Source organism: Python bivittatus, unplaced genomic scaffold (assembly GCF_059951505.1).
Source record: "Python bivittatus isolate LINGU-HERP-01145 unplaced genomic scaffold, Pbiv_v1 ctg000010_np1212, whole genome shotgun sequence".
Taxonomy (NCBI): domain Eukaryota; kingdom Metazoa; phylum Chordata; class Lepidosauria; order Squamata; family Pythonidae; genus Python; species Python bivittatus.
The window spans coordinates 3,871,225-3,898,820 of record NW_028277029.1 but is presented as its reverse complement, the minus strand read 5'-3'; the positions used below and the strand labels follow the sequence as shown (position 1 = coordinate 3,898,820).

The window sequence follows — 27,596 nt, the reverse complement described above, 5'->3', positions numbered from 1 at the left end:
TCCCAACAGGGCTGATGAAGAGGGAATGCAAAATCCTACAGCTAAACCCTACATTTCCTATTGTTGTAGTACAATGTTTAGGTTAAAAACATCCATAACATTTACACTGTAGAAAGGGAGTACTGCAAATCACACACACATACAGGCATACACCGACACAACCCACAGATGGCTGTCTTGAATGCGTTTGCTTTCTTTCTGATAACTAAGCAATGTAATATACACAACTTCTAAATCATCCCTCTTTTCTCTACCATTTTTAATCTCTATTAACATAGCTCTTCTTTCATCCAATAGAATCCATCTGAAAAAGAGTCACTGGGGAAATTCAGTATTTTTTTCATCTTTGGAGGTTTTTATCAAGATTGTTGAACCTTTTGATTCACGGTTCATGGAAAACCCACTACACAACTTTACAAAGCGAAGTGGGAAACACATTTCCCACTCCAAGGAAGGGAATCCAGACTCTCACCCTGGGGAATTCATGCCACTTGATATCTGTAGAATCAAGGATGGCTCTAAGATTTATCACGGGATTCTTCTGCCTGCAGGGAGGGAGAGGAAGCCAAAGAAGGTCACCCAGGCTTTTAGGGTGGACGGCCTAGGGCCAGCCCTGGTGGGTGGAAAAGCCGGACTGAGGAACAGCAACTCTGAGCAAGTGAGAAATAAACAGGTGGGCCCTTCTTTCTTCTGTTCTCCAGCTCTCCCTTGGTCTCAGCTGGGTTCTCCAAAAACCATTCTCTGGATGATGTAAAAATCACACGCATATGTACGTCAACTGAACTTCGGTCCATACATCTACAACAGCTTTGGCCTAAAGCTTGGGTGAAATCTTAGATAAGAACAAAGAGTTTCATTAAGGGAGAATGCTAGAAAAGCAAGAGACAGTTCACACATCCCTAATAACAGCTGTTGTCAAACTCATCGAAATGAAGATAATTACTCTTCGGCGACAGCGTTTTCAACTTCAAAATGCACTGAACGCAGCTGGACGCACTTCTAGATAAATACACATAGGCTCGTCTTGCAAGAAAATTAAGTGTACAAGGAATAGGCTTGAAAAGGGTGGGGCGCCTATTTCGTACATGCCGTAGAATTATTCTAACAGTGCTTCTCAACCTCAGCCACTTGAAGATGGGTGGACTTCAACTCCCAGAACTCCCCAACTAGTCGTGCTGGCTGGGGAATTCTGGGAGTTGAAGTCCACCCGTCTTCAAGTGGCTGAGGTTGAGAAACCCTACTCTAACAGGTAAGAACTCTTAAGATTAGTGTGGCGTTATGAAATTATTTTGGATTACAGTATGAACATGTTGATATCATTGTGCTATTATTTAATAATGATTATTTAAGAAGGCTTGTCTTTGCTTCCTTAATGGCAGCAAGGCCTTTGTGTAGATATGCCACAATGTGGATTATATTAAGACTAACAGCCATTCCAGAGCCCACCATCGTTCTTCTGGGGAATCTTTACTGTAAAAAGGGCACCCCAAGAACTGAATTGGAAAAGCAGAATAGTTGAGAATGAGGAAGACAGAGACACAGGTGCCCCCTGGAAACCACGATGACATCATCATGATGTCATCCGTCGTAGCCCATCATGTTGCAAACGATGCACTCAGGGAATCTGCACAATGATGTTGTGATGCTCACGACATCACTTGCCCCCCTCTGTCCAGAGATGCCCAAGAATGGATCTTCGGTATTAATTTATACAGCTAATATATTGTATGAATGTCAGGTTTCGAGATGACAGCTGGAATCAGAATTGGAGTTCAAAATAATTTACTTCATTTGTTGAAAGTAAATTAGAATAAAGCAAAGGAGGTTTAGAAGATCTCTAATAAAAATGGGAAGTGAAAAACCTGGATTAATGTTAAGAAGACAAAGGTGGTGCCAGTGGTTAGTGAATTTACAGACGACAATGAATAATAAAATACTCTTCTTTTTTAGGGCTCAAGAATACTTAAAGATGGAGAGCATGCTGGAGATAGCTCCTAAGGAGGGAGGCATTGACAAAATGGGACCAAATCATATGGGGTAAATTTCTTTGACAACAAAGATTGGGCCAGTGAAAGTAACATTATTTCCAGCGATAATGCACGGCTGTGAAAAACGGACAGGAAGAATCCCGTGAAGAAGACAGGTGCCTTGAAATTATGGAGTAGCAGAACGGCGACTACGAGCATCACAAACCCACAGAAGAAGCAATCAATCAGCCCATCAGTCACCATGAAGGCCAGCAGCTCTCTGGCTGTGATGATCAGGAAGCTGAAATGCTCATGTTTTGGGCATGAGATGCAAGCGGATGACGGACTATCAGAAATGACCGGCGTGGCAAGGTTGAGGAAAGTAGAAGATGGAAACGATCAGAAAAATTATGCCACTGAAAGCATAATAAGCCATTTCCAACAATGAAAATCCAGGTTTGCATTCAAACAGAGAGCTGTGATCGAACGACCTCTCAATTACGCACAGTTAAGGTGTAAAGAAACCATGCGCAAAGGAAGATCCGAAAGATTTCCCCAGAAGCACGGCCTGTTGTTTATTTCTCCTGCTCATCTTCCTCTTTAGCAGCTAATTTTCCCTAAAGGCTGGGAGAGGGAGGAGAAAGGCAGGTAAGGTGTCAAAGGAGCAAAAATAAGCAGAAATAAACAGCTAGGCTGTCTCTAGAGACACTTCCGAAATTCTCAATGCTTTTCTATGCTTACTTGAGGTTAATGCGCGCCAAAGGTCCAGAACCTCCAGCTTAGAAGGTGTCCTATCAATCGATGCTCAGAAGAACTGGAAGTCAGGCCAGAAATAGCACCAACTGATTCTGCAGGAGCACCTAAAGGGGACAATTGAAAGATCGATTGCAATCATACAATCACAGCCCTGCCCCTTTTGTGATAGGCATAAAATGGGGCAGAGCTTTGTTCATGATTATGACTCCCATCTTGACTTTTTTGACCCCCCTGCAGATGCTCTATACCTGTGCATCCACAGAGAAGGGTCAGAGGGGCAGGACTTCTACTGCAAGGTACAAAAGAGGAGGGCTCTTCTTGCAACACTGCATCTGCCATCCTGCAGATGTTGCCCTTCCTCCAGATGCCACTGGGCACGCCACCTCTGTTTGGTTACCAAAAATGTAACACAGATGTGCCCACAAACCCACCAGGAGCCAAGCTCAACAAGTAAGACTATTTTTTTTAATTATTATTATCAGCATCCCTACCTGGGTTCTCATTGCTACACCAACCCGGAAGTCATTTGCTGATTTCTGGCTGAGCCCAATGTGGTCATCAAAAATGTGTTTGGGGCAATAAAGTAGCATCTGAAGTCAAGGCTTGTCGTTGATGTATTTTCTGCCCCAGTAGCTTAGCAAGACATGTACAGCAAAAATGAAAACAACAGAAAAAAAACACGAAACTGCAGTGCAAACTAATTTACCGGTAGTGACCTTGATCAAGGATAGATCACTCATCTAGGGTTTAATGTCAGAAAAACAACTCTAGAAGTCCAGGGATTTCCAGTGCCTCTTCCACTCTTCTCCTGAGTTAAAACCAACCCTAACCCCTCTCCCCTGATTCTTTTATTTCAAATTATGGACTCTGAACCTATGGTTTCATTCTGACGTTTCCTCACTAACCACAGTTCAGACAAACCACAGCTCCCATCGTTTGGATGGTACGGTCAACAAGGATTCGTTTCAGAAGCAGAACTTTCTGATCGCTTCCTCTGACGCATGGAAGGAGGAAGACAGTGGTTTATCCAGATATGCTGGAAAATCATGGCTTCTTGGTACAACTGATCCTGGCCAGCGTGAGAGGCAAATACTAACGCTTGTTCGGCTGAAACTTACAAAAATCCTGGATGAATTCAATCGACTCCAGGTCTCCTAGAAGAACGGGAAATGCTTGAGGGAGGGAGCCGGCAATTTTGCCCCGAGGCATTTTCAGAGTAATGCTTTATGTTTGTTGCATTGACAGTTCTAGTTCAGCTGGACAAATGGGTGTACCTTTTAAGACAAACCCTGCTGGTTGTTTCCCCAGCAAAATCTCAAGGTCAAAGAACACACGTGGCAAGAAGATTTGCACAAAACAGGACACCGGAAATGCAATGTTTTTCATTTTACGAACCCAGCCAACGCTTTTCCAGAACGGACGAGAAACATTGATGAATGACCACGTGGTCTACACGTGTGTCTTCTTCCTTTCCCACTGCATGTATGAAAGACAAAATAAATATTTGCTGGCTATCACTGTGCTTGACGAGTTTCAACTCTTTCTGTGTCAGGCTAACGTGCGAGCAGGAATCTGTGAAGCTGAAGTTAACTGTTTCTGTTGGCACTTTCAGTTCTGGTATCTGTTAATGAATATCTTTCTTCGTAATAAATATAAACGAGAGCTTCCACAGTATCTCATGGTAAGATACGATCATTTCTTCCTAACAATCATTCAAAAAGGCTTCGATACCTGGGTTTTGTTATTCTGAAAATGTAATTAAAAAGGCGATCAACAAATAATGATTTACTTGGCTGCCCACACTTATCTCCCCATAAAGTTCAAGGAGTTATAATATAATGAATTACTGAGGCAGATTATTCATGCAACTTTCTTATTAGAAATGGCCTTGGAAGAATTAAATTTGTCTTGCTAATGGGATGACTTCCAAAAAAATGTCACCAGGGCAGCATAAAATGTCACATCCATTTACGTGACTCTGTGCCACAAAGAGCTTTGATAAGCACCCCCTGCTCATTTACAGTAGGAATTTGGGATATTTAATCAATAGGTAACAAGGATGGCACTCGCATTACAACTAGAATGTATTATGAAGCTGAGGTGTCTGTAGGGGGTGCTTTAAGAGGGCAGCTGTGACAGGGCCATCATGTGTCTGTCATCAATGTGGGTGACCCACATGAAAAACAAATGGGGCTTTCATTGCACTGGGGTGACTCTCATCTTCACTTTTTTGACCACACTCTGTGGAAACCCCTTCCATTAGTATATCCTTAAATGGAAAAGCTCCCATCCTCAGCTACTGCTATTTATTATTTATTAAACCATGATTCTCAGACAATTAGGGACTGTCTGCATTCCGATGATCAGATCACCAGAATGCAGATCACCAGTGTATACACATCTCCAATCCTCTTGTCGCTGTTTCATTCCCCCCGGGTGCAAACAGCAACACAACTGAGGAAGCCATGTCTAGCCCTCGCTGGAAGCCAGCAACCATGAATGAGATCTCAAGAAGTCCTTAATCTTAGATTCTATATAGTGGCATATAAGGAGATGCTATAGTTAAGGGCAGTTTCTTGAAATCTTTGTCTGTCCACACGAGATGCTGGGGGTATTTAACAGGAGTCTTGGAACACAACTTCCTTCAGGGCCTAAAATCTGAATGACCATCAGGCTGCAGCAGGGAGCCCACAGGTTCTTTCTAGTTGTCTACATTTCTACATGCCCTAAGCCAGGGTTCCTCAACCTTGGCAACTTTAAGACGGGGGGACTTCAACTCCCAGAATCCCCCAGCCACCCATTGCTGGCTGGGGGATTCTGGGAGTTGAAGTCCCCCCGTCTTAAAGTTGCCAAGGTTGAGGAACCCTGCCCTAAGCAATACATACTTTCACTTTTGAAGTCCACCTGTCTTAAAGTTTCACAAGGTTGAGGAACCCTGCCCCAAGCAACACACGCCAACTTTCACTTTTGACTTTCACCTTTGACCCCGCCCCAAGCAACACACACCAACTTTCACTTTTGACTCGAGTCACATGTGGTTCCAGACAATTCAATACTGGTTAGATATAAAGAAGCCTTATGGCTTACAATTCACTGCATCCTCAACATGGTTTTCATTGGCTGCTATCTGAATCTAACTTGAAAAGGCATTTGGGGTCACAATGCCTCTTCTTGTGGCCCTCTATGCAGCACATCAAATTATACTAGTAGTACAGATTTTTTAAACTTTTTCAGGACGCGGAACCTGTTGGTTAAAAGAATACATACATATATTCCAGGGACCCCAATCAAGGGGCAAAGCTGTAGTGATAGAAAATTGGTAACAAAATGGAATAAAATTAAAACTTGGAATGCACAATTTTTTGGAAGGTTTTAACCAAACAAATCAATGTCCAGTGACCAGGATGTGATTGCTTTTCCTTAGAAAAATTGCTGTGGACACTCCTGGCTTGTCCAAAAGAACCTTTTTTAAAAATTTACTTTTTGTCCCTAGTTTCTCCCGGAACCCCACCAAGTTCTCTGTAGGACACAGTTGGAAACCCATTACTATTAAGAAACAACATCTTGGACAGAGTTAGTTAGCCCTGAGATACTTCAGATGAGACTCCTGGTCATGGATTATGAAAGAAAAAACCATACAAAAACCTATATACCCTTCTGGACCATTTTATTAATAGGATAATTAAATATGAATAAATCCATGCAGTAAGGAAATGTAACCAACATAGTAATCCTGCATGGGTTTACAGAGAAGTAATTCCCACCATGTCCAATGGAACCCTAACTGTGCATGAAATTGTTCTTGAAACAATAGAAATGGAATTTGAGGAGGAGGGCTGCAAAAGAAGACGCCACGGTCAACGGGGGCTTTGTGTTACGCGTATTATGTGAGTGAGGGAGCAAGAAGGCTTTGGTTCACTTCAAAGACAGGGTACTCCAATTTGGGATTTACTTCCTGTGCAATTAGACAAAAGCACTGTTGAACATTTAAAATGCAACCATTTTCATGGAAGTCGGTTAAAAAAAAAGGCTGACCTTAGGTTATAAATAATTTTTTTTCCACCACTAGGACTTCTTTTGCTAGGAAAAGCTGGGTCAGATGTTCACAGATTCCAGGAGCTGGTTTATTAGCCAGCACTTGAGACTTTCTGCAAGAAGGAGTTGCACCGGCTATTTAATGAGCTAATGAAACCACCCGGCCAGCTGACCACAACACAGCTGGGGTTTAATGGTGGCCAGGTCAGACTGGGTACAAATGAGTTAGGCTCCGCAGGAAAGCAGTGAGGGTGGTGGTGGTGGGGGGCGCAAACCAAATTTCTAAAGCATTTCTTCATCTAGTCAAAAGATCCTTTCCTTCTACCTGAACGGCAAGATTCTTTTGTAATGTAAATCAATGTTTTAATTGGTTTTATTTCTGAATGCAGCTATGTTCTGAAAAGTAGTTCTTTGCAAACTCGTCTAATGAATTCATTAGCAAATTTGTTCTGTTTAGAAATCTGGAATATATTCTTTCTCCGGTGCTGTTATTGTAAAGCTAAGGCTAGAACTGCACCTCAGGGCTGATTAATTTTGACTGTTTGGGAACTGCTTGCAAGATGTCAACTAACCTGACAAACTGTAAGGACTGCGTTCGCTGCAAAGGGGTTGTCTAAAAACATTTCTATAGATGATATACCAGTTGCTTTTGAACCTCTGTGGTACATGCCTAAAATTTCACGAATGTTACATGATGAGCAAAAAGCTAAAGATAAACCATTTTTCAAATTATTCACTGTAGTCTGTACAGAGCTTCAGTCAGACTTGTAAATAGCTATTCATGATGAGCAAGAATAAGACACCCCACAAATTGCTTAAACTCCTCATGGGATTGCTCACTGAAATAATAAAAGTGGTTTTAATAGAAATTAGAAGCATAGAGGAAAGAGGCTGGCAGAGTGTTGCAAAACTAAGCTTGCTAAAGGTAACCCCAAATGTATCACGGGACAAGGCGAACAGCAGGAAACAAGACACAGGAACCATGGTTCGAAATGATGCTGGAAGAGAAGAGTTATTGTTGCAAGTTGGTAAATACAGATTAGAAATGTTTATGCAATCCTAAATGTGTTAAATGTTGCTGATCATTGCAAGATATTGTATAAGAAGTAGCAGAAACAGCAGCTAGAGATCCCCCCAAAAAGGAAAGGTCAAGCTGTGACTGCAAGGGGTTAGGGCAGTGTTGTCCAAACTTGGCCACTTTAAGATGAGTGGACTTCAACTCCCAGAATTCCCCAGCCAGCCATGCTGGCTGGGGAATTCTGGGAGTTGAAGTCCACCCATCTTAAAGTGGCCAAGTTTGGACAACACTGGGTTAGGGGAACGTGCTACAAAGAACCACTGAGCCACACACGCTTTGAGAGAGATCTCCTTGTGTCCTTTCTTTGCACGGAATAAAGTTTTGCTTCAATCTCGGTGTGCGTTTGGCACACTGGGACCGAACCCAGACTTGGGCTGGGACAACATTCAGAGCTTTTATAGGCAGGCAGGAAGAGACCTGGACAAGATGAGAAGATGTTTCAAGGCCCATAATAAATCATAAAAGAAATATGTGTGGTGCAAAGCTGTGAAAATGGCTACTAACATTTGCAAACTTACTTACAATTTTGCTTTACACAGACATCTGTCTTCCAGTTACTTCAACTGTGGGGACACAGCTAAAGAATGCAAAAACCGTTCTGCGTATTAATTAATTAGCATATACTATGCAAATCACTCCCTATGCAAATTGCCGACTTCCATTTGGACAGTTCATAATGGCACAGTAAACTGAGGTCATCAAACAAGGCTTGCTGTTGCAGCTACAGGAACTTCCTGGCCTAAAATACAGCACACTGACCAACAAACTGAATTATTACTCAACAGCATCACTGCTGAAGTTTCGATTCTTAAGACGCAAGTTGACTCTGCAACCGGTGCATTTTCCTCCTTGATGTCCAATAAAACAAACTACAGATTTCCTGACAGGCAACTGGGCTGGCAAAACTCTAGCCCTCTTCTAAAATCCCAGCCACGAGAAAGAACAAAGAGACGATCAGAATTTCTGCCTCATTCAATACTGAGTTGCCAAAGTGACCGAGAAAACATAGGCAGATTCTGTAGAGTGGGGGAAGGATCACGGAGACCGATTCTATCAAACACAGCTACTGTATGTCCCCAGTGCCTCTCAAATAAAGTGTGGGTGTGGGTGTTAAATATACTATTCGCTCTTCATGCCTTGCTGATAAAATTCCAGATCTATCTTGCTGGCCATTAGGGCCTGGGAACTTGGGATGCTAGACCTCTGCCAGTCCATTAGGAATACATGTAAGGAATTTTGACTGCCAGACTGAGGGCTTATCCTAACAAGCACCCAACAGCTTGTTCGCCAGCATCCTTTTATGACGTACAGCAAAGAATGCTCAGTGCAAATGCACACCACCCTGGAGGAACAAGCTCACGGGGAATAAAAGCACCGTTCAAAATGTTCTCCCAACCTTGCCTGACCTTGAAGGAGCTAAACAAGGTCTGGGCTAGATGGGAGACCACCAGAAACCCCATCCTTTGCTAAACTAGGAAGTAAAAAGATCAAAGTCCCAGAAGAAGACAAATTCAGTGTCGCTGCCAAGAAAACGACAAGAACGCATCCTTCTGAGTCACTAGGATTTGAGTGTGAGTCAAGGAGGCCGCCGTTGGATAAACCCTTGTTTCCGTGGCGAGGATTAACACCATCTACAATTTTGGCTTTCCCACTTTTACGGTCACTCTTTTCCAGCCAGAGCAGAAGATACTTCCTGATCAGTTAGGGCTGCGCAGAAAGAAGCCTGGATTCGAAAGGCAAAAGTAAAGGATCTGTACGTGGTGCTGTTGGGAACCCCCTAAGGGAACACGTATTTTTTCTTGGGATCAGGCATCAGCTGCAGAGTCAGCCACAGGAGCCCAGAAAAAGACTAGGCCACTTTAGGGAGTTTCCAACAGGGGCCAGGTGCACCCAACTTACATTTTCACCTTCAAATCCACATTGACTGCACAGCCCTGCCACACTGTCTTCGTCCTAAAACCCCGTATTTTGTTATCGATTGCTCAGCAACTGCACTTGGATGTCAGAGGCAGTCTGCCCTCCTCACTGCAATTTGCTCCACCATTCCAGCTCGACAGAGAACCTACAATGGAGCAGGAAAGCAGAATTTCTTTTTTAAAAAAACGAGACAGTGAATGCCATCTGAGCAGTTATTCTTCAGAACTTGATTTTAAAAGCCCGGGAAAACTGAACTTCCATTTTAAGCCGCTCTTTCTGCAGGGTCATTCGGCAGTTCGAAAACTTGCTAGAAGCAGATTCAAAATTAAATTTCCTCTTTACAAAATGCAGAGCAACGGGAGAGGAGCAAGGGGTAGTGACAGGCCAGAGTAACACTTTGCTTCTAGTCCCATGCCTGGTTTGTAGTGTAGAACACAAACCAGATACCTTTATGAAAGATCCAATTAAATACGTCACATAAATTGACTTTCCCCAACATCTGTCCTCCAGATGTGTTCAGCTTCAACCCCATAATTCCCATCCTGAAAAAGAAATTACGGAAGTTGAAATATGGTTGCGTGCGTGTCAAAGATTAGGCAGGTAACTAGTTCCTAAAAATACTTCTCTTTCCCCCTTCTTTAGTTTAACATCCGGCTAAAGGAGGAGTTCTTAGAAATGCAGACAGAGATTTCATACAATTTAAGCAATCAGCTATCCCTGAATACCGTATATGCCTTAAGATACTCTGAGTAAATGTACAGACTAAATTTAAATGACTTAAATGCCAAATATTCAGCCACGAGGTTTAAAATCTCTCCAGTTCCTGCAAGAACGCTCCCTGCCTAGCATATCAATCCACCAAAAATAAAAATATAGGCCAGTGTTTCTCAACCTTGGCAAGTCTAAGACGTGTGGACTTCAACTGCCAGAATGAGAAACACTGATGCAGACAACAGATAGTGGCAGATGGTCTCTCACTTTTCCATGTCGGATTAGAAGAAAAATAAGATACCTTGAAAAAATCAGTGCAGGGGAGGAAGTAAGTCCTCTTCAGCTAGATAATCATGGTGCCCCATTCATCTGTGTGGCTATAAATATCAAGCACAGGAAGAATGATAACCAGAACAATCTTAGGGGTCACATTGTCATGGAAACACGTCCCCACTAATGAGCTCTCCAAGACACCAATGATTAAGAATGGCAAACATTGACTCATAAGTCAAATGTATGCAGAACAGGCAGGAAAGTAGAGGTTTTGAGGTAGCAAATAATTTTGCTAACCTTGCCACCCGAAAGCTGGAAAATAGCAGACATCGTAACCTGGGCTCACTTCCATCCTTTGCAGCTTCTGGAGCTGCCTGTTTTCCTCTCCTTCAAGTCCGCCTGGGAGAAATATCCAAAACTTCTTAGCTTGGAGTAAGAGCTCTTTAAAAAGTGCTCAGGAGAAGCAAGTAAACCCTCACTGATTTCTTGCACAAGTTTTCTACTTCCCATCCAGGGAATGGGCTCAATATAGCCCAAAGTCTTCGTCAGAAGAACCGACCATCCATGGGAGGCCTCTCATGAACTCTTCCAAGGTTCTTCTTCTCTTTAAGACTACACGTGCAAATTCAAAGGGAAACGGCCCTTCCGAGGGGTGGGGGTGGGGGTGGGGTCTTGATGTAACATCTGTCCGCAACTCAGATGGCAGCTGCCTCTTCTCCTGGGACTGCACAGCTGCCTCTGCAGCTGTGGTCCCACTCTGAGGAAAGCTGGGCTTGGCATCAGGAGTGGCTGATCAGCAGCTGTGACGCCTCCAGCTTTCAGCGGGACACTGTCCTGGAGAAAGGGGAGCCAACAGCTTCCCTCCGTGGAACTCAAGTCCCAAAAGCAGGGACCGTGTGGTCCTTTGTCTGAAGGGCTTAAAGGACAGCGTGCACAGAGCAGATTAAGTGTTCAGAGGCTCACTCGCTCATACCTGCTGCCAAAGGTCTGCTCCAGTGGGCGAGCTCTCCTTGGCCGTCCAGCGGCTCCTTCTAGCTGCTACCGAACACAGGACTGGAACTGGACTCCTCAGTCACCAGTCCCTCAAGGGGAACATGGTGGGGACAGCCATCCTCCGATGGCTTCCTCGGTGCCCCAGCTGGGCTATTTCTGAGCCCGGGTTTAGCAGCCTTTCAGAAGCGGGCTAGACCTGGGTTCAGAAACAGCCCAACCAAGAGGCCACAGAGGAGCAGGGGCAGAGCCCAGCATGGGCTACCTGGTGGTCAGGCAACTTGACCGGTGGCTAATCCTGCCATTCTAAGCATTGGGCTCAACTCATCCCACCCCACATTTAGGAGAGGGACTGGTGTTTATTTTCCCACTGGGAGGCGACATTTGGTGGGTGGGCAAGCCATCCCCGCTACCCCCCTCCTCCTCAAATTTTGGGGCTCTTTGCGATGGCTCTCAGAAGAGGGGCAGCAAATATTCGCCCTGGACTGGGGTACCCAGTTCAAACTCTTCTGCTCAGCTGCGGAGCTTGTGAGAAGCTGAATCCGCTCCCCGTTTATTTGGAAGCACGCAAAAGGAATTCCTGCCCTAATACATGCATTTTGGAGAGCAGCCTGGGTGGTCCAGATCGCCTGGCCTTCTGGCTCCTCGGGGTGTGGAGATGGACGGACTCTGATCGCTTGGGACGCGGCACAGCGATTCCTGTAGACCAGCCCCCCCCACCCCCCCCAAGCATTGCTCTCCGCCAAAGGGTGGGGTGGAGAATTCTTGTGTTTAGAGCAGGCGCTCTGAAACTCTGCAGCTTGGTAACCCCCTAAAATAATAAGTGATTCAGGGCAACTCCCCCATGCACGAAAGGGACCATTTCATGGGGGACAGACTTACAGGAATCGACTCTCTCTCTGCATCTTACTTGTGGCAAATCAAATCGAGTTCAACTCCGTATGTTTTCGGCAACAGCTAGAGGCTGTTTGCCATTGAAAAAACCTGGATGTGTTTTCGGCCTCCTAGTCCAGCCTACGCCTCTGGCAAGGGTGTCCGCAGGGTATGGTCAAAAAAGTCACGATGGCGGCCACAGTGGTGTAATCGAAGCTCTGCCCAGTGCACCTAAAAAATGGACAGAGCTTCATTCACACAGTCTTGTCTTTTTTGATCATACCGGTGGATCCCCACGAACCCTGGGATTTCCTGCTGGAAAAAACTGATAAGATGTGGCCCCAGTTAAATTCTGAGCCTAGACATCATCGGTCATTGGCTGCCCACTCGTCACCTCTCCTTTTCCCCAGCCCTCACCTTTCTTACATCTCCAAACTAAAAGAAACATGGTTTGTATGAAAAACAGATTCCCACAGCCAAAGGCTGAACTGTTGCTTTTTTTCCTTTAATTGTATTTTTTCAGTCTCCAAGGATGTGTGGCTAGCGAACGTCTAACTGACACCCCAGCCTGGGTGAGGCCAAGTCTTTTTGTCCTTCTGCTGAGAAAGTTTATCCTTGCTGGCTCCACGGATGCCCTGAGGATGCATAACAGGGACTAAAGGAAGCCATCCTTGAGATAAAATTATATCAAAGAGCTCAGGGCTCTCTCTCCATTTGTCAGCAGAATAACGGTCCAACTCAAATAGGATGGGACCAGATTTGGTACAGGGAAGATGCCTGCCAATGAAAAATCCAGATCAAACACTGGCTAGATCTAGCCAAGGACTGTAAAGAAAAAAATGCCGGAAAAATGCACCACGAGGATAATGTAGGACTACCCCGCCCCCCCCGAAGAACCCAGTACAGTACTTGGTTACATGGAAGAAAATTCAGAGGCCTCTGTGGCCACTCCTGCTAAAGGGGTTGAGAAAAAAATCAAGAAAGCAGGCTCTGTGTGGTTCCTCTAAGTCAGGCTTCCTCAACCTTGGCAACTTTAAGACGGGTGGGGAATTCTGGCTTCAAGGCTGGCTGGGGAATTCTGGGAGTTGAAGTCCACCCGTCTTAAAATTGCCAAGGTTGAGGAAGCCTGCTCTAAGTTGCTTAAGTGTATTATTCCTTTCATTAGAAGACATTTCAGGTAAGAAAGCTGTTTTCTGGGCACAGTGGGGTGGGGATGGAAGCAGGTCTTAGGAGAAGGAAAAAGCCCTCCGTTGAGGCCCCGTGGGCCAGATGGGCTGGCGTAGGCCCAGCTGCTGGCAGTTCCCCTTCCTGGTGCCAGTTTTATGAATGTCAACCCAAGGAGTGAATAAAGAACACCCTGGTCTTTTTTCACTAGCGGTCAAGCCCTGTTCAGGGCCTACCAAACGTGTTCACAGCCCATCAGACAGGGGTGAGGTCAAAAAAGTCAAGATGGGGGCCACGTGCATTGCATGCCCCCTTCCCTGAATTAACCAGCCCCTTTATCTTTACTTATAGGACAGGCAATGTTTCTAGTCCCCTGGAAAAGTGCTTCAGTGGTGGAAACGATGCACGAAAGGACTCAGCGCATAGCCAGAGCCATTCCTCTGGCTGCTTCCCCGGGCATGGAGCCGTCCAACTACTGTTTTAGCCTAACTGGTTGACCCAGCCTGTTGAGGAATCCCTGTTTCACTCAAACCCATCAAACTGAACTGAGTAAGCCATGGTTGGCAACTACATCCTGAAACCCCAGGCGTGGGCTTCAGTGCACCATGCACAGAAGTGCAACTTGCCCTTCCCAACCTGGCAGACTTCCAATCCGACTCCCAGCATTCACAGACTAGGCCAAGGCCATGCTGGTTAAGAATTTATAGGCACTGTCGTTCATAACCTCTACAGAGCACTAGCTGGAGAGAATGCAGGCTGAAGACTGTGGTGCTTTTGGTCCACCACAATTTTCCATGTCCTGTCCCTTCTCAAACCCATTATGATTTTTTTTAAAATTAAAATCCATTAAAAGTTTACCAACTTTTGATGCAAGTCAGTGACTTGAGCAGAGTTAGATTCTGGGTAACTCTTCCAGGGTGCCCACAGGAGAAGTCACGAAGGTTAAGATGGGGGTCATCATCATGTGATTGAATCACCATCCTTTTTACATGCTGCACAACACACCCGAGGTGGTAGGGTTTTGATTGTGGGTGCCATCTTTACTTTTTTGACCCCCCTGCCGTTCATCACTTGTCACCTTCATAGCCACGCCTCTTTGCTCCAACCCCTGCAGATTTGGGGGCTCCAGGCATACCCCACTTCCAGGTCTATGAGACGCCAGAGCTGCCTGTGACCTCCCCCCCCACCTCCCCCCCAGATCATTCAACGCAAGGCTTCCTTCTGCCTTGCAACTTCAGCCACCCAGATGGGGCAGCGGCAGCAGCAGTGTGCGAACCTGTCAACCTCCAGGGACAGCCTGCTGCCCAAACCCCCTTGACCACACTATCCTACACAAACACACCTGTGAAGACACACACCCACGCACAGGGGGCTGCTTACAATTTCTTTTCCCCAGATCTTTTCGAGTTGCCAAGCATGTATCCGAGTTTGCCAGACTTTGGAAGGTGCCTGGTGTAGGAGGAGGGCTGAGGGGGTGTCTCCCGCAGCCACCGGGCACACCTGTTCAGACTCAAGCGCCTCCGCTCTGGGGAACTGAGTCCCCGGAGCCACTCGCGGGCGCATCATGCTCTGCCAGGCAGGCAGGGGCGAGCACCCCTCCCGCTGCGCTGGAGGGTCTTCATCCAGCGAACGGGTCGAGGCCGGCAGCTCCCTCTCCCCCTCCGCGCACCGTCGCCCGGCCAAGCCGGCCTCCGGGGGGATCCCGCGCCCCAACTGCACCCCCCCCCCGCAGGCAGCGGGGGAGGCTCCGCGAAACTTTCAAGCCCCGTCTCCGGGGCGCGGGCCCCGATTCCGCGGCCAGGGCGGCCGGGCCGCGGCCACCGGCTGGGGACGCTTCCCTGCCCTACCTGGATCCGGGCACCTCCGCTGCGCCGCCGCCGCCCGCCCGGGCAGCCGCTTCCCACCTGGAGCCGCGGAGCGCGCGCGCCGCCGAATCGGGGGCGGGGCGGAGGAGCAGCAGCAGCAGCGCGCGGGCGCCCCGCGACCCCCGCCCGGCGCCGCCCCTCCCGCGATTCCCAGGCGCCCGTGTGCACGCGAGCCCCTCGGCTGCGGAGCGGCTCTCGGGAAGGGGCGGCGTCGGCCGCGCTCCGCAACCGCAGATCGAGGCGCCCCTCCAGCCCCGTCCGGGGGACGGGCTGGATTCTTAGGGCGCGGAGGACCGTTCACTGATCATCCGTGAAGACTCCAGGGAGGAATCATTAGTACCCCATTCGCTAATGCGGGCGCTCACGTTTTTACAATACTGATTCCCGGAGTGCATCAATCCCCCTCTTGCCGTCCCCAATTTTTTCCCCACAACACCCCTGCGAGGTAGGCTGAGCCGGGAGGGAGCCACGGACGGTGGCGCTGAGAAGCCGCCTTTTCCCCGGGTCTTCTCCAGAGGGGGCGGCGGACGGAGCGGGCGAGCTCCTCGGTGCTCGGGGCGCCGCAGCCTCCTTCCCCGCCCGCGAAAGGGAGTCCGCGCTCCGGCTCTCCCCGCGGCTTCTCCGGGAAGCAGCAGCCCGCGAGATCGGAGATCGGGGGGGGGGGGTCCTTCCCAAGTCGGCGCGCGTCAGAAGCCCCGCCCGGCGGAGGGAGGAAGGGGCGCCCGGTGCGCGGGGAGGGGGCGGGCGAGGCGGCTGAGACGCGGCGGCGGCGGCGGCGGGGAGAGGGAGAGGGAGGGGGACGGCGAGGCTCACCCACCTGAGCGGCGAGCCGGGCCCCCCGCGGGAAGCGCCGGGGCCAGCGAGCAGCTACATCACCGCCAGCCAGGGAGCGCGGCTGGCTCTCCCGCCGCCCGGCTGCTTTTCAGCCGGCTCCTGCCGAGGGCGGATCGGGGCGCCTCCCCTCGCGGGCACAGCGACACCCCGGCCCCTCCCTTTGCGCCCGAGCGAGCCGGAGGGGTGGAGAGACGGAGGGGGAGGGGGAGGCAGGGGGAGGAGCGGGGCGCGGCGGCGGCGAGCGAGCGAGCGAGAGGAAGCGGGCGGTCGCCGCCGCCGCCGCCCGAGCGGAGATGAAGCCCGCGGCGGAGCGGGGCGCTCGGTCCTGGCGCCTGGTGCTCCCCCGCCGCCGCGTGCGAGGAGGAGTGTCCGCCCCCCCCGACCTCCGCGGGACTTACTTTCCGAAGCAGCGTCCCCGAGGGCGGGCGATCGCCAGGCTGCGCGCAGGGCAGCCCTCCTGAACGCCCGAGCCGGTGGGCGATTCGCCCGCAGACAGACGCCCCCCCTCCTCTGGCGCCCGTGCCGGAGGCGCTGACTCGGAGCAAGTCCCGGCGGCTCTCGCTGCCGCCTCCCGGCACGGGGGCCGGGGCCGGGGCCGGCTCCGTCTAGCCGGGCGGCTCGGTCGCGCCCGCCGCCGAACGGGGCAGGGTCTGCAGGTGACGGCCCTGGGATCCCGGGCCCGCAGCCTCCGCGTGGCTTTAAAGAGGCTTGCGGCTGGCGAGCGGAGCCCCCGCGCGCTTCAGGCTGGCGTGCCCGGCGGCCCCTCCAAGTTTAGTTAGGCGCAGTTTTGTGCAAGCTGGAGATCGATCCGTGGGAGGGGAGCTCTTGGAGAGGATTCAAGGTCCGGAAAGAGCCACCGAGCCCCAATGTGCCTTTTCTATCCGAGCATTTCTTTCCAAGGGCCTTTGGGATCAGGCTGCATCCGGCTACTCCTCTTTACCGACATGTAAACGTATGTGCACAGATATTAACATACACACAATTCTTTGCATACATATGGCATGTTATATTTGGGTGTGTAAACATTAATGACGATTACATTTGGCCAGGAAACAACGTGAACCTGCCAAAAGTGGCTGGTGGCTCAAATTTCACTTGGATTGAATAGGTGCATTCTAAATATAATAGCCATTAAAATGGTCTTGAGAAATAATTCTTCTCTTTTGTCTCTGCCTTCTAAATGGTCACTCGGTGTTTTTTGACCGTGACTCTTGGGATCAGCTGTATATCTCAGCTCCAGAGACTTCTACTTAGCCTCCCCAACTGGACATCCTTTGGAGAAGTTGTAACCCTTTAAGAAGCAATGACGCTTCGCAACAGCAAATTTCTTGGAAAAATTCTTAGGTCACCCTCTTTCTAAACACCCAATTTGCTGCTTTTCTTTTCAATCATTTATTATACTAGAAGGAGCTGGGGGGTGGGGGGACCATGATTTTATTTCCACAACAAGCCTTCAGCTGTGTTTGCACAACATATTAAGCTAAAATACTTAGAATTGGTCATTTCAGCCAATCCTCAAGGCAGGAAATTAAAGGATCCCCAACAGATACTCCTCTGGCCCTCCTTGAAATGGGTACACTTACTCAGCCTGTACAGTCCTGTTGACCCCAAGTGTCTATGGAGGTGGGGGTGTCTTTGAGTAAGCTCTGTGCTTTACTGTGAAACATCTGCCATTTGGGGTTCCCGACTCCCTTGAGCTGTAATCTGTGATGAGCTTGGAGTCTCCCCACAGTCACATACTGTATATGCAACATGGAGGCTGTTTGAGGTTAGAAGACAAGACTAGACTCAGCTTATTAAAATTCCACTCCTGGTGATAGTTAAAGGGTAGTGTTAATGTTCATCAGGTCTTTTAGTTTGGTGAGCAGAGTGAACACAGGCAGGGAGCTGAATAGACTGAAAGGATGCCAAACCGTTGATTGTCCAGTGACTGTATTCCCAAGACATCCAGAACTGCAAAGTAGTCAATCCCATTTGAGCATAGTGTTTTAGGCAAATTCAGTTTGGGAACTGGTGTGATAATGAGGATGCAGGAAACCTGTGGATGTGACTTTCTCCTGCAAGGTGATGTCATGAAGAGTCCTAGTCTGACGGTTCAAACTGTTCTTGCTTTGGTTAAAGCATTGATAATACATATCCAGTAAATACAGTAAGCTACTTTCCATGGCTGGGTGTGCATGTAAAGGAAAGAGCATAATTATAGGATTAATTATGCACATAAACTGATAGTTTAATTTAATGACGAGTGCAGAAAACCCACCTCTTGGAAGTCACAAACACCCTGTGGGGAGAACAAAAAAGAGTGGGAGAAACATGCTGGCAGGTAGAGAAGATGTCCAGGGGTGTTTCTAATTACGGTCTGAATAGGGAGCCTGCCCTATGTCTTGAGGTCCCTGCATAGACCCCTGGAAAATTGGAGTCCTCAGTCACAAGGGAGCACATTCATGCTTTTTCTCCATGGGATTTTGATCAAGTAAAGGAAGAAATGGGAGTGAGATTAGCTTTTTATTTTTTATTTTTTTTAAGTGCTAGAAATCAGTCTGAGGGCTGGAGTTAAATGTTTCAGGCCAGGTTATAGTACCAAGATAGCATTAATTGCCCTTGTGGATGACCTCTGGAGGGCTCGGGATGGGGGTGGTACATCTGTCCTGGCCCTCGGGGGTCTCTCAGCAGTTTTCAGTTTTCTCTCCTTCTAGACTGGCTTCAGGAGTTGGGGACGGGGGCACCGTTTTGCAGTGGTTTTCCTCCTTCCTCTGAGGATGGTTCCAGTTGGTGTTGGTGGTGGGGGAGAGATCTAGCCCTAACCCCCTGATGTGTGGGGTGCCTCAGGTCTCAAGTCTCTCTCTGCTCTTGTTTAACATCTACAGGAAGCTGGTAGGTAAGGTCTTAAATGTCCTCAGTGTGCTGTTGACACGCAGTTGTACATCTCAACCTTGAGACCTCCAAGTAGTGCCATTGAGGCAGTAAGAATCTGGGTGGGGAAGAACAGGCTGCCACCCACCCTTGCAAGATGGAGCAGCTGTGGATTTGCCCCCCGCCCCCAAATCCGGGCATTTTCCATCAATGATCTCTAGATGGGGTAACATTTCCCCAGACAGAGTTGGGTGTAGTCTGGTGGTCCTTCTGGATTCACAGCTCCTGCCTGGGGAACTGATGGCAGCCATGGCTAAGGGGACTTTTGCACAAAATCATCTTGTGTACCAGTTGTGCCTGTTCCTGAATCAGGAGACCCTGCTCACAGTCACTCACACCTTAGTCACTTCCTGACTGGATTACTGCAACACGCTGCACGCCTTGAAAAGCATGCAGACATTTCAGCCAGTCCAGAATTCAGCCTCACGTGCAATATTGCGAGCAGCAAGGTCTGCCTGTGTGACGTTGCTGTTGCATAAGCTGCATTGGGTCCCAGTAGATGTCAGCCCCACTAGGTAGACCAAACCAGGAGATCAACTCCACAGGAAGGAGTTGTGCTGTTCCTCCTCTACCTCCTCCTCTACCTCCTCCTCTACCTCCTCCTCTACCACTTCCTCCTCCTTATAGTTCAGTGAATTAGGGAAGCATCTGAGCTGCTTCTGAATATTATCTGTCTGTTGTGGACTTAAAATATGTTTTACTCCTTGTTAGCTTGGCAACGGAGCTGGCATAACTCCGTCAGGGTCATCTTCCTTACTCCTTCCTTACTCTCTACCTCTCTCCAATGATTTCTGCCTCTCCCACCAGATCCGGCAAAAATCGCTGCTCCAGGTCCCTTCTATAAAACCATGTCAACCAGGAGGACCGACCCAGGAGACGTGCCTTCTTTGCCACAGCACCTGCCCTGGAACAGCCTTCTCCTGAGGTCCGGATGGCCCAACCCTATTGGCCTTCTGAAAGGCTATGAAGACCTGGCTTTTCCCCCAGGCGTTAGGCCCACATTGCCAGTGGAGCCTGTGTGTGTTTTATGTTGTGAGTTTGTTCACAAAGGTCCTCTGCTACTGTGTTCTGGGTATCTTTTAATTGTATTTTTTGGTCTGGGTTTTAAGATCAGGTAGCCATATGTTGAGGAAGATTCTCAGTCATCCAGGTGGAATTATCTGGAGGTTGAGTCATGGCAACTGGACTTCTTTTCTTTTGGTTAGAGATGTTTTGCTGCTGGTCCAAGCAGCTTCTTCAGTCTAGAAAGTTGGTTGGGGGGACCCCATGAATGTCTTCCAGGGTGGCTACGTTCCTCACTGACATGATGGGCTCCTTGAAGGGACAATAGGAGATGTGATTAGTAGAGTCTTTGGGATGTGGGTGTCTTCCTCCTAATCCCTCGCTCATCCCCAAGTGGGTGGTTCAGTGCTGCCTCCCTGGCAACCTTGTGAAGTGGTCTTAATCTTCCTGGGGACTGATGAAAGAGCAGCACGAAGAATGGGACACAAGTTGTGTCTGAGGCCTCCACCTCTACTGAGGGAAGCGTTTTCCACTTTGGCATAAATGGATTCCTTCACTCCTCTCTCAAACCACCTATCCTCTCTGTCCAAAATGTGAACATTGTTGTCCTCAGATGAGTCTCCTTTTTCCTTTAGATGAAGGTAAATGGCTGACTCTGGTCGTGTCTTGGTGCTCCTCCTGTGACAGGCCATCCTCTTGTGTCAAGGCTGCTTGGTTTCCCAGTGCAGAGCTCTGAACGCTCCTCACCGCACCGGATTGCATCTTCTGCATCTGCATCTGCACCTGCATCTACATTGCTCTTCTTCTGTTTCGGTGTTCAACCTTTAGGGTGTACCAGCCGCTGTCTCCGTGTGTTAATGAGTTTGAAAAACACAGGTATGTGGTGTTTTCCAAACACCCATTTTATCTTCTCCAACACACCAAGCCATGTATGGAATGACAAGATTCTTCCGTTGACTCTGGGTCTCAGCTCGGTCTGCCATTTTTTTGCTGGATCTAGAAGTGGATTTAATAAGGTAGCCATATATATGTTCTAAACAAAGAGATTAATAAAGCACAGAGCTCTTTCCAAACAGAAAAGTCATGCAAGATGGAGGAGTGGGGACCAAGCAGCGATGCTTTTAAGTGTTCTCAATGAACTTTTTTCCCTAACGTAGGTTGTGCTTTTGACATTGCTTTTAATTGTGACAGATGCCTCCGCAATGGTGCAGAGGATGAGGGATGCCCGATTAATTAGTTGGGGCTTTAGCTCCGGCCTATCGAGCCTCACCATAAATCAGCAGAAATGGGAATATATCCAGGATTCTCTGCATTCTTTTTGGAAAAGGCAGGATGGGAAATCAGGGCCCTGAAAAGCTTTTCTCTGTTCCTGAGCTGTGAACCGAACTCAATCAAAGCTTCTGAAAGGACTCTAGGCTTCCTTTAGAAGTTAGAAAAAGGACAGGGGAAAACACATTACACCAGCAACAGCCTGCATCGACTTGCCTGAAAATAATCCAATTGCTGATTGAGGTGAGGTTACTATGGTAAACGAAGAGACTGTATTTTTGTTCGGTGTTACTGTACATTCAGGCAGGGCTCAATTAGTGTTATAGGCAAACCTAGCAAGCGCAAATACAATTTGTTCTGAAAATATGTTAAAGACACTTCCTTTGAATAGCATCTCCTAGGAAGAGAATGACGCAAGCAGCCGTTTGCTGGAATCAGCCCTGCCAAACAGCACCCTGGGCTTAGGGAGAGGTTAATCTAAAACGAAATGGAAGAAAATTGCAGAGAGCTACGCTCAGCCATAGGTGGGGTGGGTGTAAATAGGAGAACAGCTTTGTTCCGCACGCGTCCATGCGTGCACACACCCAGACAGTCTGCCGTTCCATTTTTAAGTCAGAAAGCTGTAGGGCAGATGGCAATAAATGCCAACCCTTATTTACAACCCTGGTTTGCAAAGGTAACGATAGTGTTTTGGAAGCGGTAAAATGCTGCAGCGGTATTTGGGGCTGCCATAGGTCCTGCATCTACTTGCATTTAACCACAGTCATGCCTGGAAAGCATCTGTTTTTGTTGCCAGTGATCCCATCCTCAGCCCGTTAGAGAATCAGCCTTGAGTCAGCATTCGCTGTACCAGTCTAAAAGTTGTATTTTTCTCTTTATACTGACACAGCCCAACAACAGCTGGACAAGTCTACAGCATGCTCTGAAACTCTTTATCTCAGAGGCAAAGTTAGTTGACCAGCAGTGGGCGTGATCAGTGTGTGTTTTGGGAGGCCCAGGCACGGGCGCCTTTCGGGCACGACCAGCCTCTCCTGGCATCCGCCTCTCTGCCCGCTCTTGCTTTCTGCAGTTCCTTTGCTGCCCGCTGCGTCCCTCTCCAGCCTTCTTACACGGAGCGGGTGCCAGCCCTCGAGGCAGGCCAGGCCGAGAAGCAGACCCCGCAGGGGCCCCACGAACGCCGCCGTATTGCGGGGCAGAACGATGGACCAGGCCACGCTCCTCTCTCCCCGTCCTAGACTCCAGCGGGGTTAGCTTGAGCCGCCTTCCAGCGCTTGCAGGCACTTCTCCAGGCCTCCCTTAGCTGCTCAGTCCTTCCGTCCCCTTCGTGGCTCTTTCCCACCTTCCCCAAAGAGGCTCCAATTCCTCTACCACGGGAGGACAAGCTCCATCACGCACTTGTGGAAGGGGAGGAGGGACGTTTGCGCCAATCCAGTTCAACCCGCTGCGTGCTGAGGCTCCAGCTGCTTATTTCCCAGGTTCCCTGTGTAAGGTTCGCTAGCCTGGATCCCATGATTTCCAGTGAGACTCCAGACAGAGGTTTTTCCAAAGAAAGTTCAGCTTTTATTGTTGGCCAAGAGAAAAGCAGGGTGGACCACTCTCTGTCCGGCTGGCAAAGAAAAGACAGAGCACAGCCACACCTAGAACAGTTTACAACAGCTTTTATACCTTTTTGTCATCAGGAAGCATCTAGGAGGAGGGTCACACACACACACACACCCGTGTGCCCGCCTTCCAAGGTTGTCAAAACATTAACTTAAGCAGCATAAACCAATACTCAAGTTTCTAGCCCTTATTTGCTCCAGGGGTGCCTCATATAAGGCACTGATATCTAACTTGCCCAAATCATGCAGAGGATGTGGTTGTATAGTGTGGTTAGAAGCAAGAGCAGGTGCAAAAGTTCATGCATGCTCAGGAAATGCGTCTAGGAGCTCTGAAGCGAGACATTTGGCCTTTAGCTTAACCTCATCTTTCCATTTCCTTTCGCACCTCTGCAAACTTGTTAAACTAACTTTTATCTCTACTTGCAAAAGCAGTTCCTTAATATCACCAAGACTGACCCTAGCAGTCAACAGGTCAGCAAAAGCTTGAAGTACAGAAGCAAAATAGGCAGTTAGTCCAACCATTCCTTACACCTGCATTCCACAGTCATGGGACGGAAGGGATCTTGACCGTCACCTGATCCAACCCCCTGCCCAGCGCAGGGATCCACAGCTGCAGGATCTGCCCCCCCCCCAAGCAACAGAGCGCATGCCCCCAGCCACTCAGCTTCTCTTCCCTGGCTCTGTGGACCTACCTGGTGGCAGAATCTCTGCGGCTATTTCTGTCCTGATAGCTTCTTTATTTCATTTATTGGAACTTGGGAGACGTCCAGATGTGGGCTGGAGGGGAGGCAGAACGCCGAAGTCAGACTCCCCGCTCTCCCCATCCGGGGGGATGTTTTCCACCCCGGCTGGAACCATGGTGGGCAACCGCAGGGCCAGAAGAGACCCAACCTGCAAAGAGCAGCAGGCTTGTAAATCAGGACAATGGGCAGAACGCATATAAAAAAGGGGGCAAGGCTTAAATTGCAGAGACAGGGCTGCCCTCTTGTCTTTTGGGACCCCCATGGACCAAGTATTTTCTTTTTTCTGTCCTAAATCGTTTACTGGATGACCCCAGTCGCAGACCTCGCAGGCTGGGAACTGCCTTGGCCAAGTCTTCACTCTGCCCTCCTTTTTCTAAGTGAAAGAGGGGTTGCCATCTTTTATCTTTACTTTTTAATGCTTTATGGATTTTACTGTGATTTTTTTGCTTTGATTGTCAGCCCCAGCATCATTGACAGGTGGCATGCAACTAATACATTGTTGTTGTGAGGCTTCTGGCAAAAACAGCGTCACACCAAACCGTGCTCTCTTCCAACCCAATCATACCTTCTTCCCAAGAACTCCACACTGCATTTCAGGTATATAGATTGTGAAATACGGTCTTCGTATTATAGTGATGGCAGTTCTATTTTCAGTTGCCTCCCTAATCGCGTGGATGTTGCCTTTTCACAGCTACCAGGTAACTCAGGGTAACACTTTCCGCAGTTGATAAAATGGGTTTTAGCCTCCAAAAGCTTCTACCAAAATAAGTTCCTGATTCATGTTCATTTACAGGTTTGCATATGTTCCGGGAGCAAAAGCCCAACCAGATGTTACAGGACATCGTACGTAGCACAATACAATTCTTGGAATTTTCTGTACTGAAATAAGTAAAACTAATAATTGCTTTCAACAACGGGCCTGCAAAGCGGAGAAGGCAGGGCCGTTCGTGATTTGCCTGGAACTTCTCTGAAATCATAATTAACCTGACTTGCTCTAAAGGCTGTAAATTTTGAATGCTGCAGATTAGGCAATTAAGCTGAACTTGGTGGTGGAGTCGTTTCATTCTAGAATAACAGTGTGAATCACCATGCCCAGAACATTTACAGAGTTCCCTTTCTGTCTGCAAAACAAAAATAAATGAAAAGAGGCCTCTCCGTTAACGATCCTTCGTTATAAATGTGGCCAAGCCTCAAGGATAGGTCTGATAAAATAAAATGGCTCGGGGCAAATTCAAATGCCTTGTGACGGACATTGTGGATAATCAACTATTATAGGGCTGTGTGCATGCTTCATCGGTTGAATGTCCTATCACGATTCTTCAGATGTATTCCCTAGTAATTGTTCGTCGATTGGGCTAATTTTCTTCCCCCAAAGCAATTCACGTCATAACCTTATGACGATTCTTTGAATAGACGCTACCCTGGGATAGAGTATGGAAATTTCAAGTGGCCTCAAGTGCTGCAGTCCAATTATGGTTCGCAAGAATAAAAAACTGTAATCATCTTGCCAGGCCTAAAACCATTTCCTTGGTTAGCTGCTGATTTCCAAGTTCAATTAATCTTCATGATTTTAACTACTTTTCTGGGCTGGCAAAGCTACTGCCAGCAGGACCGTAACATCTACACCAGTGTTTCTCAACCTTGGCAACTTGAAGACGTGTGGACTTCAGTTCCCAGAATTCCCCAGCCAGCCGTGCTGGCTGGGGATTTCTGGGAGTTGAAGTCCACACGTCTTCAAGTTGCCAAGGTTGAGATATACGGATCTACACTGAACAATCTTCTGTATTTGCAGAGAATTGTTTGGGTTTCTTTGGGAAGAAAATCACTATCCACAGAGAATGTTCTGGCTGCTTAAAGACTAACCAGTTTCATTCTTACTTTTTTCTATTGCACAACTTTTTGCAGATCTCAGTTTGCTTCATGAGAGGGACAGAGATAGAGGATAAGGATGGTAAAGCTTTTAGACTTCTCCACCCTTACTCGGTGGATGATGATGATGGTGGTGGCCTAGTTACGGAAGATGATTAGCCTTGAAGACTCCTTGTTCCTGCCTGTGCTTCCAGATGGCAGTTGCAGGGGAACAACAGCTTGTGAGCACCCCAGAGACATCTGGTTGGGCAGCTAGGATGAGAGATAAAACATTGCACTAAGGTAGGCCTTGGTTTGACCCAGTAAAGCTTTGTTATGGTCTTATATGCAAATATATACAGGTGGTCCTCAACTTACGACCATTTGTTCAGCAACTGTTCAAAGTTATGACAGTGGTGAAAAAAGCAACTTATGACCAGTCCTCACACTTACGACCGTTGCAGCGTCCCTGCAATCACATGATTATAATTCGGGCACTTGGCAACTGGCATGTATTTACTACAGTTGCAGCATCCTGGGTCAAGTGATTTCCATTTGTGACCTTCCCAGGGGGCTTCCGACAAGCAAGGTCAATGGGGGAAGCTGGACTTGCTTAATGACTGCAATGATTCGCTTAACAACCACGGCAAAAAAGATTGTAAAATCAGGTGCGACTCACTTAACAACTGCATTGCTTAGCAATGGAAGTTCCAGTCCCAATTGTCGTCATAGGTTGAGGACTTCCTATATATCTACACCTTTTGTTGAAAAAGACTGGAGGGACATTTGATGCAGACAATATAGCCAGTTGCCTTATTAGTAATGACCGCGTGCAAAATTAACACCTGGTATTGTCTAAGTAGGCAGCATACAAATATTGGGCATAAAATAAATCATGAATAAAACTGTGGTTAGGTCATAACACATATCCTTCCAGCATGGTCTTGCCTTTTTTAACAGCCCCCCCACAACACTACCGCATCCATCAGCTGATTAACCTGCATGGCGTGGTTAAAAAGCATTGACTGCTATTCCTTTGTAACTCATGAGCGTTTTGATATGCAAACCCCAGAGGGTAGAGCTGAATCTTTTCACTCGGCAACCCTCTCTGGAGCTCTGGAGTCCACCAATGGCCTCCTTCAGGGGAGTGACAGCATATCTTGAGAGAATGAAATGTTTCTCCACGGCTTTTTGAATCCTGCCCTGTCAGCCACGGTCCCTTCGTAAACAGGCAGTGCCGCTAAGATAATCATCATGGCACTTCCTGCATTTAATTTCCCTCTCACCTCACTGCTTACAATTCACCCCACATCCTGTGTGTCGGGATGTACTTACTGCTTTGATCCATTGGGTGAAGAAGGCAGTGTCCCACCAAGGTTTATGCCACCACCAATTTGCAAGGCACTTTTGGGTTCTTCTGGACCACCAGCCTTCCTGTCACCCAAGCCTTCACCACACTCTTCAAGGCCTTCTGTGGTTCCCTTCTTGGCTCCTAGGTGGGCTTCATTTAACCCAATAAACGGCTTCTTAGATGTTCTGGCAGTGAAGGTTTGGTTTCCTTCACGCTGAGCTCATCTCCCGGAGACTTCATCAACAGGCCTATGTAGCAGGGGTGTCCGCAGGGAGAAGTCAAAAAAGTCAAGATGGCAGCTGCAACCTTATGATCAATGCTTTACATCTGGAGCTTTGAACACATGGTTGTGGCAGCCATGTTGACTTTTTTGACTCCTCCTGTGGAAGTCCGTACAATGTAGTTT

The 27,596-nt window shown here is 48.0% G+C and overlaps 1 protein-coding gene and 1 long non-coding RNA gene across 6 annotated transcripts in view; one reads left to right on the top strand and one right to left on the bottom strand.

Moving 5' to 3' along the window:
• Positions 1-16,978, bottom strand: part of SHISAL1 (shisa like 1) — a 91,393-nt gene extending 74,415 nt beyond the window's left edge. The window contains exon 1 of one of the 4 annotated variants that reach the window (XM_088150571.1): positions 16,862-16,978. The gene's annotated coding sequence lies outside the window, so the exon portion shown is untranslated. Of the gene's footprint in view, positions 1-2,708; positions 2,810-15,611; positions 15,688-16,446; positions 16,585-16,861 lie in introns of those variants that run through there. The other 3 variants (XM_088150416.1, XM_088150477.1, XM_088150521.1) reach the window with 3 other exon arrangements.
• Positions 16,979-17,280: 302 nt separating this feature from the next.
• Positions 17,281-25,558, top strand: LOC148217193 (uncharacterized). Of its 2 annotated transcripts, XR_015797848.1 has the most exons (4): positions 17,281-17,415; positions 20,184-20,408; positions 21,014-21,254; positions 24,785-25,558. It is a non-coding gene; the product is annotated as an uncharacterized LOC148217193 (long non-coding RNA). The 2 variants fall into 2 exon arrangements; XR_015797833.1 differs by lacking the exon at positions 24,785-25,558 and having other exon boundaries at positions 21,014-22,160.
• Positions 25,559-27,596: the final 2,038 nt, after the last annotated feature.